The sequence below is a fragment of the Toxorhynchites rutilus genome, chromosome 3 (genome assembly GCF_029784135.1).
Source record: "Toxorhynchites rutilus septentrionalis strain SRP chromosome 3, ASM2978413v1, whole genome shotgun sequence".
Classification (NCBI taxonomy): domain Eukaryota; kingdom Metazoa; phylum Arthropoda; class Insecta; order Diptera; family Culicidae; genus Toxorhynchites; species Toxorhynchites rutilus.
In genome coordinates this window covers 28,025,811-28,040,918 of record NC_073746.1, presented here as the reverse complement: position 1 = coordinate 28,040,918, position 15,108 = coordinate 28,025,811, and the positions used below count along the sequence as shown (strand labels likewise).

Below are 15,108 nucleotides of genomic sequence, written 5' to 3'. Positions count from 1 at the left end.
ATAAAAAAATAAATATAATTTCGAGCCGGACGAAGATCACCTATTTCATAAAATCATCCTACGTCAAAACACAACAAAAATTAAAACTGCGCAATTGCTACTGAATTACCAAAAATTACCAACTTACAGTGATTTATGAATGGTATACATTGTTATTACAATGTTTTTTTTCCCTAGAGATGTAAATCACTTCTTTCTGACTCTTGGAGCTTTTCATTGTTTTCAAAACGTATTATGGTAGAATTCTGAAAGCGTTAAATGAAAAATAATATCACAACTATTGTTTCATGATAAATATACAAATTAAAAAAAAAACATTTGTATTAGGAAACATTGGAAAGATAGGATGTTCAAAGTAGCTCAGTGTATCAAAAGGAGTCCAATATGACAGTGTGTTAAAACCTGCATTTTTTCATTGCTATTAAATTTATCTATCAGCAGGGGTATGTCGGGAAAGACGGACATCCCTTTATAATTGATAAATTACATATTTATTTTAAATTTTAATGATTTACAAACCTGCAATACAGTGTATCAATACCTTTGACACTTACTGTGTACATCTAGCTGGCTTTCTGTTAAAACTGTAAATAAAAACAAAAAGGTAAACTACAAAGAGCAGCACGATGTAAGTTTTCCTCTGCAGAAAATAAGGTTCTCATTGTTATGAAGTAATTTTTCAGGGTATTTTTCGATACATGAGTATTTTACCATCTCTTCTCTAACAGTTTATCGAATCAGCGGAGAAGTTTTCTCATTTTTACTTCAGAAATATTGATGAAAAAAAATACTAATCATTAGGGTAAGACGGATTCTCTATTCCATCCCTATCCTTATCCCCATCCAAATCACTCCTTCCCATTCAGAATGCGAAGTGCTGGGTAGCTGGTTCGTTGCCAATACGCAGGACCCTATCCAGCGTGGTGTAAAACACAACGACCGCGAAAATAAATACCATGTTTTAGATATTTTTCCAAAGTTTGTTTTTTCACATTCTCCAAACAAGCCACATCCAAACGGTTTTGTCTTCCATAAGACCAAAGTGTAAGAAGAATTCATAACCCTGAACTACCAACATCCAGGCCTCTATTCAGCGGAAGGATCCTCCACTTCCTCAAAGGTGTGATCCACCAGTAGTACTTAGTTGAGATTTCTATGCCAACTAACACGCCTTGAATGTATTCTGGAGTGGCAAGCTCTAGAATACGCGTGCCCACAGTGTTGGAAGTTGGAAGAAATTTCTTTGACGGAAAATCCCCCGGCAAGAACGGGAATCGAGTCTGAAGCCCTAGCATGATAGAAGTTTTGTTCCACTCCTGTTGATCAGTCTCCCGTAATGGATTGTGTGTGGGCTCCGGAATGCGTATTGCGTACTATGCGTACTATACGTATGCGTACTATCTCGGCACACTCGTTCTTCCCACCATACATATATACTCCTTTTATAGCAACCAGACGAGCAAACCACGAGCCCGGTTCGACAGTTCATCTGGAAAGACGGAAAAAGAGGCGCTTCCCTTGTTCCAGCCATAGCAGAGGTCAGATGTGGTTTCCGCGTCCCGAGACAAAACAGCATAATGCAAGGAGCCCGGTTATTCACAGATTGCTTCATTTTCATTCTTCTTTCTCTGTAAGTACTTTCACACATCTACTATTCTACACATAAATATTCGTCTTACGTGACAGAAATTCAACTGGTCTTATATAAACTGGATCGTGTGTATTTTCTGGTGAAATTAATACCTAAGCTTGTCTCAATTTCACAGTATGCTACATGACGATCTTGCATTTTGACGTAGGACTACGTCTAACCGGAAGATGTGGGGGTAAAATGCAAATCTAGGCACTGAACTAGTAGGAAAAAATGAAAGATTCTGAACGCTTATATCTCGAGCATTTCTTAATAGATCGCAAAGGTGTTTGCATCAATTGATTGGAAATATTTCTACGCGTCTATCACAATGAATAACATTTCATTTTTCTTGAGATAAACAATTGAATAATTGTGAAATGTCAAGCATTGTCCAAACGTTTGTGTGCCTCGTTCTGATTGGTCCGATTTGTGCTCCTCAAATGACTTCGACCAAAACGAGCAACCAGAGTAATAGCGGAATATAATTTAGGTACAAATGAAAAATCATATTGTAAACCACTCCCACGTGTGATTCCACCGCAAATCGAATGATATAAATTTGACCGTTGCTTTCCAAAACCATCATTCTTTTTCTAACCGCGGAGCAGAACGGATGTGCTAAGGTCATCGTTCCATCATGGAGCGGCAGCAATGACAGGAAAGGCTGGAGTAGTGTCATGAGCGGTAGGAGCGTAGCGATGGCAACGGCGAAAGCGGACAACGAGTTTTAATTGTGTGGCGCGCATACTCTAAGGCGGCTCGCACACCGGAGCAATAAGCAACTAGCAAGCTGCCATACGCAATATGCAACAGGCAACATATTTTGTTGTGCTTCGTATATCAAAGCAATAAAAACGCCTGACATTATGCAAACACTCGGCTTAATGTACAAAACTTGTCAAATTATGGGCGATAAGTTGCTTTTCAACCGACACGTTGTGTTGCTAGCAATATGTGTTGCTCTACAAAGGTGATAGCGATATCGTATTGCGTTGGTGTGCGAGATCAACAAAAATTAAATGGAAAAATCCATTGGCGATAATATTGCTTATTGCATGTTGATAGTAGTTAGTTGCTTATTGCTCTGGTGTGCGAGCCGCCTAAGAGCCTCCGCAGACTGCAGACATTCCATCGGCCGGTAGTTTTGTACGGTTTAAGCTAGTGCAAACACCGACCCAACTGAATCGATAAATTGTGCGTGCGCGTATGTATAATTCTCCACACTGATCAAGAAGCCGATCAAACTATTGGACGATAAAATGTCTGCAGTTTGTGGGGACTTCGAGGCCATTGTTCCACGAATATCAGCAGCAACAAGCATCGTGTTTTCATTAAATGGACAACCGTTATCCGTCGCTTTCGTGGAACAGGGCCTGTGACTGCATTCAGTCGGTCGAGAAAAGTGCTTCTGCAAAATGAGGACAAAGCCTTCGGCATCGTGAGAACGATACGAAATACATTGGCCACCAGGGCCACCAAATCATCTACAAAAGAGTTGAAAGTTATTTACAAAATACGATGGCTTTTTAAGAGATATCCGAATGAAAAATCAAAATAAATAAACTGATTTTTGTTTGCTTGGTGAGAGCCTCTGTTAATTTAGACGCATCTCTTTGAGCTTGTTGATGTTTGGGATTATTTAGATAGATCATTTAGTTTATACAAATTTTGAATTAAAAAAGTTCAAGCAATTGTTTAACACGCTGAGCACCAAATTTTTCTCGCTGCACTTTCTATTCAGCGCACATCAAGAGGAGAATAAAATAAAACAATATATTAGGCTGTCAAAAAAGTCCTGCGGTATTTCCGCGAGGTGTCGTTGTAAGCGCGTAGTTCTAGTTGTATTCATTGTATCGAGTCATACTATAGCTTGTTGGAAAGTTATTTTTGCGCGCTATAATATAGTCCTTGACAATGTTTTGTTTGGTTAAGTCGTTCGTGAGTTATAGTGTCGCAAATATGGAGCAAAATAAAGAGAAAATCCGACATATTTTACAGTACTACTATGACAAAGGCAAAAATGCATCTCAAGCTGCCAATAAAATTTGTGCAGTTTATGGACCCGATACAGTTTCCATTTCTACCGCACAACGATGGTTTCAACGTTTTCGTTCTGGTGTAGAGGGCGTCGAGAATGCGCCACGCTCCGGAAGGCCTGTCGTCGAAAATTGCGACAAAATCGCTGAATTAGCCGAGAAAGACCGGCATAGTAGCAGCCGTAGCATCGGCCACGAGCTGGGGATAAGTCATCAAACTGTTATTAACCATTTGAAGAAGCTTGGATTCACAAAGAAGCTCGATGTATGGGTGCCACACACGTTGACGCAAAAAAAACATCTTTGACCGTATCGACGCATGTGAATCGCTACTGAATCGCAACAAAATCGACCCGTTTCTGAAGCGGATGGTGACTGGCGATGAAAAGTGGGTCACTTACGACAACGTGAAGCGCAAACGGTCGTGGTCGAAGCGGCTCAAACGGTGGCCAAGCCCTCATTAACGGCCAGGAAGGTTCTGCTGTGTGTTTGGTGGGATTGTCAAGGAATAATCTATTATGAGCTGCTTCCCTATGGCCAAACGCTCAATTCGGACCTGTACTGCCAACAACTGGACCGCTTGCAGGTAGCACTCATGAAGAAGAGGCCATCTTTGATAAACAGAGGTCGCATTGTCTTCCATCAGGACAACGCCAGGCCACACACTTCTTTGGTGACGCGCCAGAAGCTCCGGGAGCTCGGATGGGAGGTTCTTTTGCATCCGCCGTATAGTCAGGACCTTGCACCAAGTGACTACCACCTGTTTTTGTCCATGGCGAACGAGCTAGGTAGTCAGAAGTTAGCCACAAAAGAGGCCTGTGAAAATTGGCTATCCGAGTTTTTTGCCAATAAGGAAGCGAGCTTCCATAACAGGGGTATTATGAAGTTGGCATCTCGTTGGGAACAAGTCATCGAACAAAACGGCGCATATTTGACTTGAAACAGATGATTGTAACTAATTTTATGAACAAATGAAAATTCAAAAAAAATACCGCAGGACTTTTTTGACAGCCTAATATTTAAAAATATATTCAACAAAAGTTGTAACTGGATATATTCGGCAGATATAAAGTGTAATTGAATCAGTGATTATCTATAAATAAAAATGGAAGGCCAAATGTAATGGTAAGCGCAAAACCCGAAGAAGGAATGGTTCAATTTCAGTCATCTATATTTCGTTGTATTCGTCTCTTCCCGTAGATCAATATAGCGGAGAGAAAAATCGGAGAATTCGGAAAATTGAATTCCCATATGTTATACAATTAACTGAGCGTTGTTAGTCCATTTGATGTTGGCGCTAACGAAATTGGTTTTTGTTCGAAAGATGAAAAGGATTTTCTGACGGAATAACGCATTCCTATATCTTCTATCTATATAAACAAAAATGGAGGCCAAATGTGTTGGTGTGCCCTAAACCCGAGGAAGGAATGGTCCGATTTGAGCTGTCTTTATTCTGTAATATTCTCTGTATCAAACAGGTATTTCATGCAACGGAGAAACATGTTATTTCCAAATGCTTGAAGAATCTTGAGCGAGAATTGTGTCTGAAAATAATTTTTGTAGAAGTACTAGACAATTTATAGTAAAAGGAAATTGTAAAGGGTCAACGGGTAATCAATCATTGAAGAGTTGAGTGATTGGACTCACTAACGTTCCCTTAGTAAGAAAACGTATATTTTGGGCGGGACGAATTATTATAAAATTGATGATTCTAATAAACTAATTGGTCACCTGCGAAAGCATGTGCGGATATCTTTTGTTCGTTCTATCTCTCTTATTCGAAAGATGTTCGCGTTGTCGGTAGAGCAATGAGGGCAGGGCGGGTCTGCAACGAAAAAAGAGAATGTCACGGTGACACAACGTTCACCCGTCAAATACAGGAACTGATTGCACCTAATCGCTCTTCACACGCTCGCTGAGGACGCTGATTCAGGTCACAATCAGGTTCAGGATACGTCTTGAAGGAAGCTGCTTCCACTTGTGGGGACTCGATGACTCCTTGGCGGTTATCCTCGCGATCCACTCACGACCTCTTCCGGTTGGCACGTTTGATTGCGGCGATCAACGGATGACTCTACTTAGTACACAACTTCCACTCGCGGAACTACAATGGAGAAGGCAAATTTCGACAAACTAATCAAATGAGGATGTCGATTAACGTGTTGACCCGCTCACGGCTCAATCCAGAAGAACTAGTCACTCGTCGCGTATCCACCATCAGGACTCTCCCCCCCGTCATGGCTGTCGTTTAGGGCTTTCGCCTAGGAGTGCCATTTCACAAATGACAGCTGATGTAGGGATAGGACTGTGAAGTTTAGTTTTAGAGAATAAAAGGATAAGGAAATGGATCGAGAACAGTGGGACCCAGCTTACCATCACCGTCATGATTACTTCCTTGTTATCCTCGTGGATTGTGTTCCTAGCGACAGGATACAACAATCCAAGTAAGTGACGTGCTAATAATCACGTCACCGATTCTGCTCACTCAGAAACGTTACAAAGTTGCCCTCTTTATGTAGTCCTACGTCACTCCGGTTATGTCCCCGACATTATCCACCCGTCTTTTAATTTTCGATAGCATCAAAGTTTTTCTTCTGATTTCCACAACTGAATTTGAAAAACCTTAACCGGTTGCTCAAAACGGAAGACCATTTTGAGCAAGCAGTGCTTCAAAGCAGTTATACTCGATCGTTGATCGACGCACTCCTGATTTAATTTTTCGGTACGATACAACGTGATTGTTAAAAACACAGCGCTCGAATTACAATTACAGAATCACACGAATTATACGAATCACAATGCAATTGCCAGATGGCACCTAAACACTCAATGTTGCCAAGGTTCAACATATACATTTTCTTGGAATTGTTCAAACTGACTTTGACTAACAGTTATAAATAAAATTACATATTGTAATTTGAGTTATGACATCACAAAACGAAAAAAAGCGGAAAATAAATTCACCTTTCTGTCAACCAGATACATTGTTTATATTCGGTACCTCTTCCTGTGCATGCAAATTTAATGCACCGAATGATTATTTCCCCCTTTAGAGTGACTCCACACCGAATCAATTATTCCAATATTTCAATTATGGACGAACATCATCCCTGTGTTCGTCCCTGTCCCCGACTGTCCTGTCCCGATCGGGGCAGGACAAAAAGAAAAACACATCAATACATGCGCTCGGTTTGTGTTCGCCTAGCGCGCTACCAAAACCGGGATGGTGAAGCTTTTCACTTCCTGTCTTTCGGTTCGTTCGCCATCAGGGGCGGATGTTGTGGAGCTCGAAAAATAGGGATAGGGACTCTCGGTGTTCCTCCCGTGTCCGCCCCGGCATCCTCGAGTCGCCTGGTGGTGAGGCGGGCTCTCTCCCTCTCTCTTTCTAGCTGTCCTTTAGTAGTGAGATGCCAGACTCTTAGCAGATAATAACCATATGTGTTGCCCGACGACTGGCTGCTGTGTGAGTTCAAGCGATTTGCAGAAGCCTACACACGCTGGGCAGCAGCGGGTGTACTTTTTGCAGAGGACAATTTGCCGTGGTGTGTGCGCGAACCACTCCGAAGATTGCAGCAGGAGATTACCGATTAGTAGTGCAGCGGTAGTGTCGGGAGTTAAACGCACCATCGCGACTAATCTCAATGGAATTGGATGACTGACGGCGATACCCAATCTCGTCGCATCTCGGAGTCAGCCGGGTTCAGTGAGTGACGTCACCGTGATCGGTAAACACACGTACTCCGGGAGTGCGTGTGACTTCGTAGCTCTTCTCGGGGAAATAAAAGAAAATAGACAAGGATTTTGTGATTCAGCTGGCGATTTGCTGAAGGCTGTCTGGGGATCCACTGACACTCGCACTTGTTGGGGATTTAGTGGATTTTCGGGTGGAGTGGTGCCAAAAAAAACTCAAATCTAATTGTCTATACGACTCACGAGTCGATGACAAAGACGACCAGGCGAGGAAAGTTCATAAATAGTGTTTTGTTTTATGCTCACTGTAAAACATGTTGATGAAAAGCGAATGGAAAATTGGTGCTCTGTTATCCTGTTTTGCTTCGCACAGTCTCTTACTCTCGCCCGTCGGCACTCAGTTGGTGTGTAATTGAGGATCTATCTCTCGCGCCTGGATCCTGGTGCGACTGTGTGAGTGTACGATTTGGCCTAGCGAAGCACAGATGGGACGGAGGATAGTAAAATAGCGAACAACTCCTGGATTGTTTGAACTTTTCAGCGTGCATTCTCGGCGGTCGCGGAAGATTTTCGGATGCTGTGTGCGGCTGAACGTGTGTGTACTAGTGTTACATAAGTTCGAGACGTTCAACAGGAAGCACTTTCCGCGGATAGTGTCTCTCCACCGAAGAAACCAAAGTGTTTGCGGTAGACTCTGGTGCTAAGTGCTAATTGGGATAATTGCCGAGTGTTTCAATCTGTCAAAACCAGTTAGTTGGTTATGAAGGAAAGAAAACAGCTCTCAATGCTAATGTGTGAGCAAACCACCCGGAGAGAGTGCCATCATCATCGTCATCGTCATTACCCGTGCCTGTGATAGCCTAGTGGTAATTGAATTTGCTGTGGTGTGAAGGTAAAGTGTTTACCTACGGTTTTTTTCACGCTCGTTGTGGTGACCAACGCAAGACACAACGCTCACTTGGGTACTAATCACTTTACGCCCTCTAATCACTTATTCCCAAGTGAGAAGAAAAAACATTTGCCACCACGAACGCGTTTGAGGCGAATTAGCCAAAATATCCACCTTTCGCTGGCAGGTTAATTGGTGCGATACAGTGAATGCATTTTATCATTATCCGAAGGTAATCGAGTGATCTACCAAAGTCCGCCCCAATCAGGGATTACCGTGATCGACCCCCCGTCTAATCGGATTGAATTTCACCTCCAGGATTAGCAGAGAGGCGTGAAATCGTCTAATATGAACAGGTAAACCATTGTTATATCCGAGAGGAAAATATCGAATGAATTTCCCGTTTTTATATACACACACGCTCTCCAATCGAATGTCAGCCCCTAGTTACAATTTCAGTGGATGAAATGTGAGCCCGGGCCCGGGCCCAATTTCGTTACTTAGCTCTTGGTGCAAAGGTGCGAAAATTTATGAGTAACTGGAGTGACGGACGTTTAATGGAAAAGCTGAGTCCTTCCGGAGAGCGGTTAGGCACGAATGAAGCACCTCAAGAGAAAAAAAAAAAGAAGTTAGAAGTTAGGAAAATTGACTGACTTTCGTCCTTAGGAATATGTTGCTCTGCTTTTGCGTGCCGGGATGTTTTTTTTCTTCTTTCCTTCTGTTCGATGGCAAGAGCATCGAATGTCGTGCGGTTATTGAACGTTTTCATGCTTGCCTATGATGCGGGTATAGGCGCGCAGGGTGGGGGGATGGTGAGGGTGGCAAGGGCACGATTACGTTATTTTGTTACTGCTGATTGTCTTTCCTGGTGCGTGAAATTGGGGATCGCTGTCGGCGAAATACGAACCTGTTGCCAACGTTTCGTCGAGTTCCAGCGAACTCGATACGATTTGGAATGCTTATTTACCCATGGTGATTGAGACACAATGGAGCTTTCTCGGAAGCTATCGATTATCGATTCGTCCCTGACAGACGCTATACTCTACGAAAAACATTCACCCATCAGCATCGGTGGCTTTAATTTCGCTTAATATTCTCATCGTGGATCACGTACAACCCTGATTACCGATACATCCGATGGGACAGCACTGAGCAGCGATCGGAAATATAATTCCACGTACACTCCTTGTTCAAACAGCTGAGTTTGGGACGGATTCCGGTGGCGACAAATATTTGAAAATGCCGCTGTGTCATCCCACACGCATTCGTCGGACGGTGACGGTGGGAAATTTCCTACCCAATTGTCACGCACAACCTACGCTCGGGGATGCCCTTCGACGACGACAACGACGAGTCCAATGCACACGGAGGAAGCACACAATAAGGAGGAAAGGGCGCAAATTGACCTTTCTCGTTCGGGGAGAAGTTCACTGGATCTGCTATTTTGAGCAGACCTATTTTTAGCCCAGTGTTATTTTAATTCCGAAGTGTTGTAAAAAATGTGTTAGAAAATCGACACTGTATCTCCTTATAATCTGCATACTACTTATTTCATTATGAAGATTATTGATGATGATGATGATGATGACTCACCTTATACCCCTACAAAGGTTTGGACTGGCCGATTTATCTAATAGATAATATTCATATTTAACCAAATTAAGATATCAGTGTTATAAAACAAAACAGCGAACTGTCTCTGTTGCAGGCATGAATTTCTATTAATCGAATATCATAAATAGGCAAAAACTTTAAAAGAAAAACAATGGTCCTATCCGTATCGACATTATCATAACGATAATCCCAACTTCATACCCAAAGTTTCTTGACATTCTTGACAGATTGGGTATCTAACCCAATATCTAAGAGTGTCTACTTAGAACATGATAGAGATCTGCCACATTCAGAAATACTCGATATAACCATCCAATAAAAAGATAGTTTAAGACAATTCTGAATGAGCTATCCCCATTCCAGTTTCCACTTCAGACCCACATAAAAATTTCATTATGTATCAGTGTTCTGCCAGTGTTCCATTAACATAGTCCAGGCCGACCAAACGCGCGCGAGGCTTAAACTTTCGTAGACAACGCTTATTTTTTTTTTTTTTACAATATACATTAACAAAACAACAACAAAAAATCATCATCATCAGTACGAAAATGGTAGTTTAACCTGTAAATAAATTTTATTAATTTTAATCAATTGAAAACATAAATGGATGATTTAAGAAAAACAAATAAAACCTGTTTACAAAACAGCTTTTACGTGTGAAATACAAATACACATTACACATTACACTCTGCCATTGTTGCCGCACGTTTAATTTCACTGGGCATCGAATTGAAGAAATTTATACCTTTATATAACAACGAATTCTGCGATCTACTAAACATAAAGTTGGGTGTTCTTGCATCATTCGCGTTTCTTGTATTGTATCTCTGAACATCACTTCCTCTTTCAATTCGATCACACAAATATCGAGGCAGCATATCGTTTTGAAGATGAACACCATTGCCATGTAATAAATTCTCTGCTTCACAGATAGCCACTGTAGCGCGTCCAACATCAAACTAGAGGAAGTGTATCTACTACATCTTAAAATCAAACGCATTACTTTATTTTGTAAACGCTGCAATCTCGTTAATTGTGTATTATTTGCAAGGAAGAGGATCAACGAGCAAAAATATATGTGCGGTGAAATCAATGATTTATACAATTTAATTTTACTGTTTTTTGTTAACTCTTTCTTCAAACGACACAAAACGCCGTACTTCTTGGCAATCTTTTTGATGACATTATTGATGTGAGACTTGAAAGTTAACGTGTCACCAATAATAACTCCTAAGTATTTGATTTCTTTCACGCGTTCTAATATCTCACCATCTATTTCAAAATTTACGTCAAAACTGGAGTTTGCTGCAGAAATGAGCATGTATTTTGTTTTGCCATCATTTAACTTTAATTGTTTAAATTTAAGCCACTGAGCCAGAGAACGCAAATCTTCGTCTATGTGTTCCGCGGTTTCTTTTAAATCCTTAGCTGCGATGAGCAAGACAGAACAAATTAATGTCACAGTATCGTAAAACTCGTCGCAGATCATTTATGTATAAAATAAACAAAATGGGCCCTAAAACACTTCCCTGTGGCACCCCGAGTGAGTTGCCAATGGGATCGGAAACAGAATCGTTGAAACGAGTCTTTTGAGTTCTATCGCACAAATAGCTTTCAAACCATTTGTACGCCATCCCTACAATTCCAATGCGCTTCAGTGTTTGTAACAATAAGGGCCTAGAAATTGTTTCAAAAGCGCGTCTAAGATCCAGAAATACCGCAAATATAGTCTCTTTCGCCTCGATATTCTCTTTCCATTTTGCTAATACCAGATTCAGCGCGGTTTCACAAGAGTGTCCCTCTCGATATCCCGACTGTTCTGGTATTCGCAAACTGTTATTATCTATAAAATGTATCACCTGACCTCTCACAACTAGTTCTAACAGTTTCTCTAATATGTGCAGCATGTTAATAGGGCGGTACTCTTCGGCTTTATCCGTCCCATTAACTTTGGAGATTGGAATCACAAGGGATTCCTTCCAAACTTCCACATTGGTTCTTAAAAACTTTTTGTACTTTTTGTCTCTTTTGCGTTTGAGGCGCATCAGATCCAAAGAGTACCAGCTGTTCGAATTGCTCAAATCAATATGTTTTTCAATTACTAATTTATTCGTACACTCTCTCAAAATATTAGTTAGAACAGCTGCTTTATCATTCAGATGTCCAGTCATTGCTACAAAATCCAGGCTTGCCGATACAAGCTGAGACATGGCTTCTTTATCGTTTCCAACATTTGATCTTTACTTTATTTCCATCACTGTCATGCTGTCCATTCTCAATGTAAACAAAAATTAGTCAAGTACTTGAATTCGAAAACATTGGAAAAATAAGTACACAGTATATGAAAAGGTAAAATTTTGAAGGAAGAAAAGGTTAATGTACCCTCCTATACTGGCGCATTTTGACAGACCATATGCGCCAGTATAGGAGGGACCGAGAATCAATGAGGTGGCTGAATTTAAATGACTATTAAAAATTAATTAATTTATAGAAAAAATATTTTCTGGAGTTTTTTCATTCAACTATATCTTTTTTTTAAATAAAGGAGAGAATCTTGGTCATTCGTCGTGAGCAGACGTGTTTTCGGTTGCTCCGTTTTTGCTGTGGAAATATAGCGTTCTCCGTTGAAAAAGTGTGGTTCCACTTACAGGAAATCTACTACTTAAGTAGGAAGTGTCTTTTCCTGCAATAGTGTAGTGTCGTCATGTGGAATTTCATAAAATGATTCCGAATTTCAAGTTTTTTTCTCATGACGAAGACCGCTGATGCAATCATTTGTCGAACCGGTTGAAGCATGTTCGTGCAGTTCTGTATATGTGTTTTACTTCGTGCTAATCGAGGTGCGTGATGGTGTGCGTATCGTAGTGAAACCATATGAGTGAATACCACCATAAGAGAAATTGCAGGAAGTGCAACATGATGAGTTGGTGCTGGAGCTAAGTTTTCAATTCTTTTCATTCTCATAAACATACTACAATACATGTAAATGCAGGGGTTCTGTTGCCATATGGCAGACAAAATACGCTCCATGGATTTGTATCCAGCCGTACATTAACCCTTTCCCGTACAATATCAAGTCTCACTCGTGGGTACTTGCATAACATAGAGCGCTAGAACGCTCAGCAGGCTAGTGAAATCACTTGATGTGTGACGTATTAAATAATACGGGAAGGGGTTAACGAGGTTGGGAAAGTTTTTATCGTGGTACTGTGTTTGTTTTCTTTCAGTGTTTGAATTATAGTTGGCTAGTGGGATGAACTTTGAACGATATAAATATTTTGTACACATGCATCTAAAGATTTCTAAGACACTTTAATAATGATAAGTATATATTCGATTGTCGAAAATTCATACTTGCCTCGAGAAATACATACTTGTTATTGGGATATTATGTTTTAAATTTGTCATTTACGTCTCATATTTTTTGCATCAATTATTGGAATTCAGTGGCTTGAGTTTTGTTTTGTGTATTGTTCTTTAAATTTTCGTGTTTTAGAGAAGTTTCATCGACTACCTTCTCAGATTTCCCAGAATTTCAATTAAAAATACGTGCGATGAATAGTAGAATATATAGATGATCCAATGAATTTTACAACTTTTCCTTTTTAGGATACATAAAGATAATCTACGTGGCAGTGTCACATGAGATTTTTGGATTTTCGTTTCGTCGAATGGTCGATAGTTTCCGTTTACATAATCACATCACTTACCACAGTAAATCCTGATTGTTCTTAACCATTCCCACTAACAACTATCCCTTCCATGATAAACGCTAGGGAACCACGCTATAGAGGCGACCCTTCTGGCCTTCGGGCGGCGAATATCATACTAACATTCCTTCCCTTCCCCTGGTGACTGTAAGGACGTGGCCGGCGTCGTTATTGACCATTCAAAGCTCGAATCACCGAGAATTGCACAACGAGAATGATTTGCTAGTCCCAAGCGTCATTCTGTGTATTCTTTGTGCAATTTGGTTGGTTCAGGTCAATCACGGAGAGCAACTACGAATTGTACAGTCTACCCAAGCTCAAGCTCAAGCTCAAGCTCAACTATATCTTTTTTTAAATAAATACCAATAAAGCTTAAAAATACACAATATCGAAATTACAGAGACACGCACAGTCTGTAAGTCTCTCTGTTACGATTTTGCGCGCGAGTACAGGAGTGTTAAGGTAGAATTCGAGTTTAGAAATTTGATAAAAATAAAAAAATAAAGTTCCTTTACATTTCTGAAGTTTGAGCATTCAAGAATATACCCTAGAAAGGGCTTTTCTAACATCCCATTATTGAACGAGTCATAGCCATTTTATTGATGCGGTATCTCATGCGTTTTTCCCGAAACTAGTTTTTCCAAACTGGCGTACACGATATCTCAAGTTCTGCTGAACCGATTTATGTCGACTTTATATGAAAACAATCTGTATCGCATGATTTTATTTTTATTTAAATCGGGTATCGTAATAAACTTTTTAAATAGTTTTTTTCTTCAAACGGTCACCATTTTGTTAAAAAAAACATGTTTTTGATTTGTCCGAGGTTCATGCAACAGCAATATTTTTACTGACTCAGAATCTGTCCAATTTTTTTTTTGTTTCAGATATGACATCGTGTACGCCAAGGGTTTCTCAAAGTGGTCGATATCGACCCCTAGGGGAACGAATGAAATCATGATCAAAATCTCCAAACATAGCGAGCTTGCAAGTTTATTTGCGTTCTGAATTTCGTTGGAGCTTGAATGATGCTTACAACGTGATTACACAGCTGAATAATGTAAACTAAAATGAAGTGATTGAAAAATAATTTAAGAGATATTCAGTTACGCGTAGCATTTCTTCTATTACATCAGGATACTAGGATGGTGTTAAGCCAGACCGGTCCATGTGACATTTTCATGATTTCGAGAAAAACGAGCTGGAAGTTTAGTGATGTAAGGAATTTTCATTGATCATTCAAAATAATTTCGATTCGTTATTCTTACTGTGTGCTTGATTTTTCAAATCTGATAAATGTGGTGTGTAGCTTACAACATGCTTAACCCTATGCAATCAATAACTTGAAAATATTAATTTCGCGACTTGGTCCCCTCTGACTTAACACCGACCACTTGTCATTGAAAATTATAAATGTTCGGTTTTCTTTGTTTTCGTTTTTTATGCTGATTGGTGCCTAAAGCAAATTTTCCATACAATAGTGACTATATCCAAGTTAATCAATGAGTATACCTAAAACATCAAAAACTTACACTC

The 15,108-nt window shown here is 40.3% G+C and overlaps 1 protein-coding gene across 11 annotated transcripts in view; it reads left to right on the top strand.

Moving 5' to 3' along the window:
• The window catches only part of LOC129777510 (histone-lysine N-methyltransferase 2D), a 578,056-nt gene that overhangs the window by 279,594 nt on the left and 283,354 nt on the right, over positions 1-15,108 (top strand). The window contains exons 1-2 of one of the 11 annotated variants that reach the window (XM_055783816.1): positions 7,173-8,251; positions 8,481-8,604. The exons of 9 other annotated variants lie outside the window; for them this stretch is intronic. The gene's annotated coding sequence lies outside the window, so the exon portion shown is untranslated. Of the gene's footprint in view, positions 1-7,172; positions 8,605-15,108 lie in introns of those variants that run through there. One more of the 11 variants, XM_055783815.1, reaches the window with a different exon arrangement.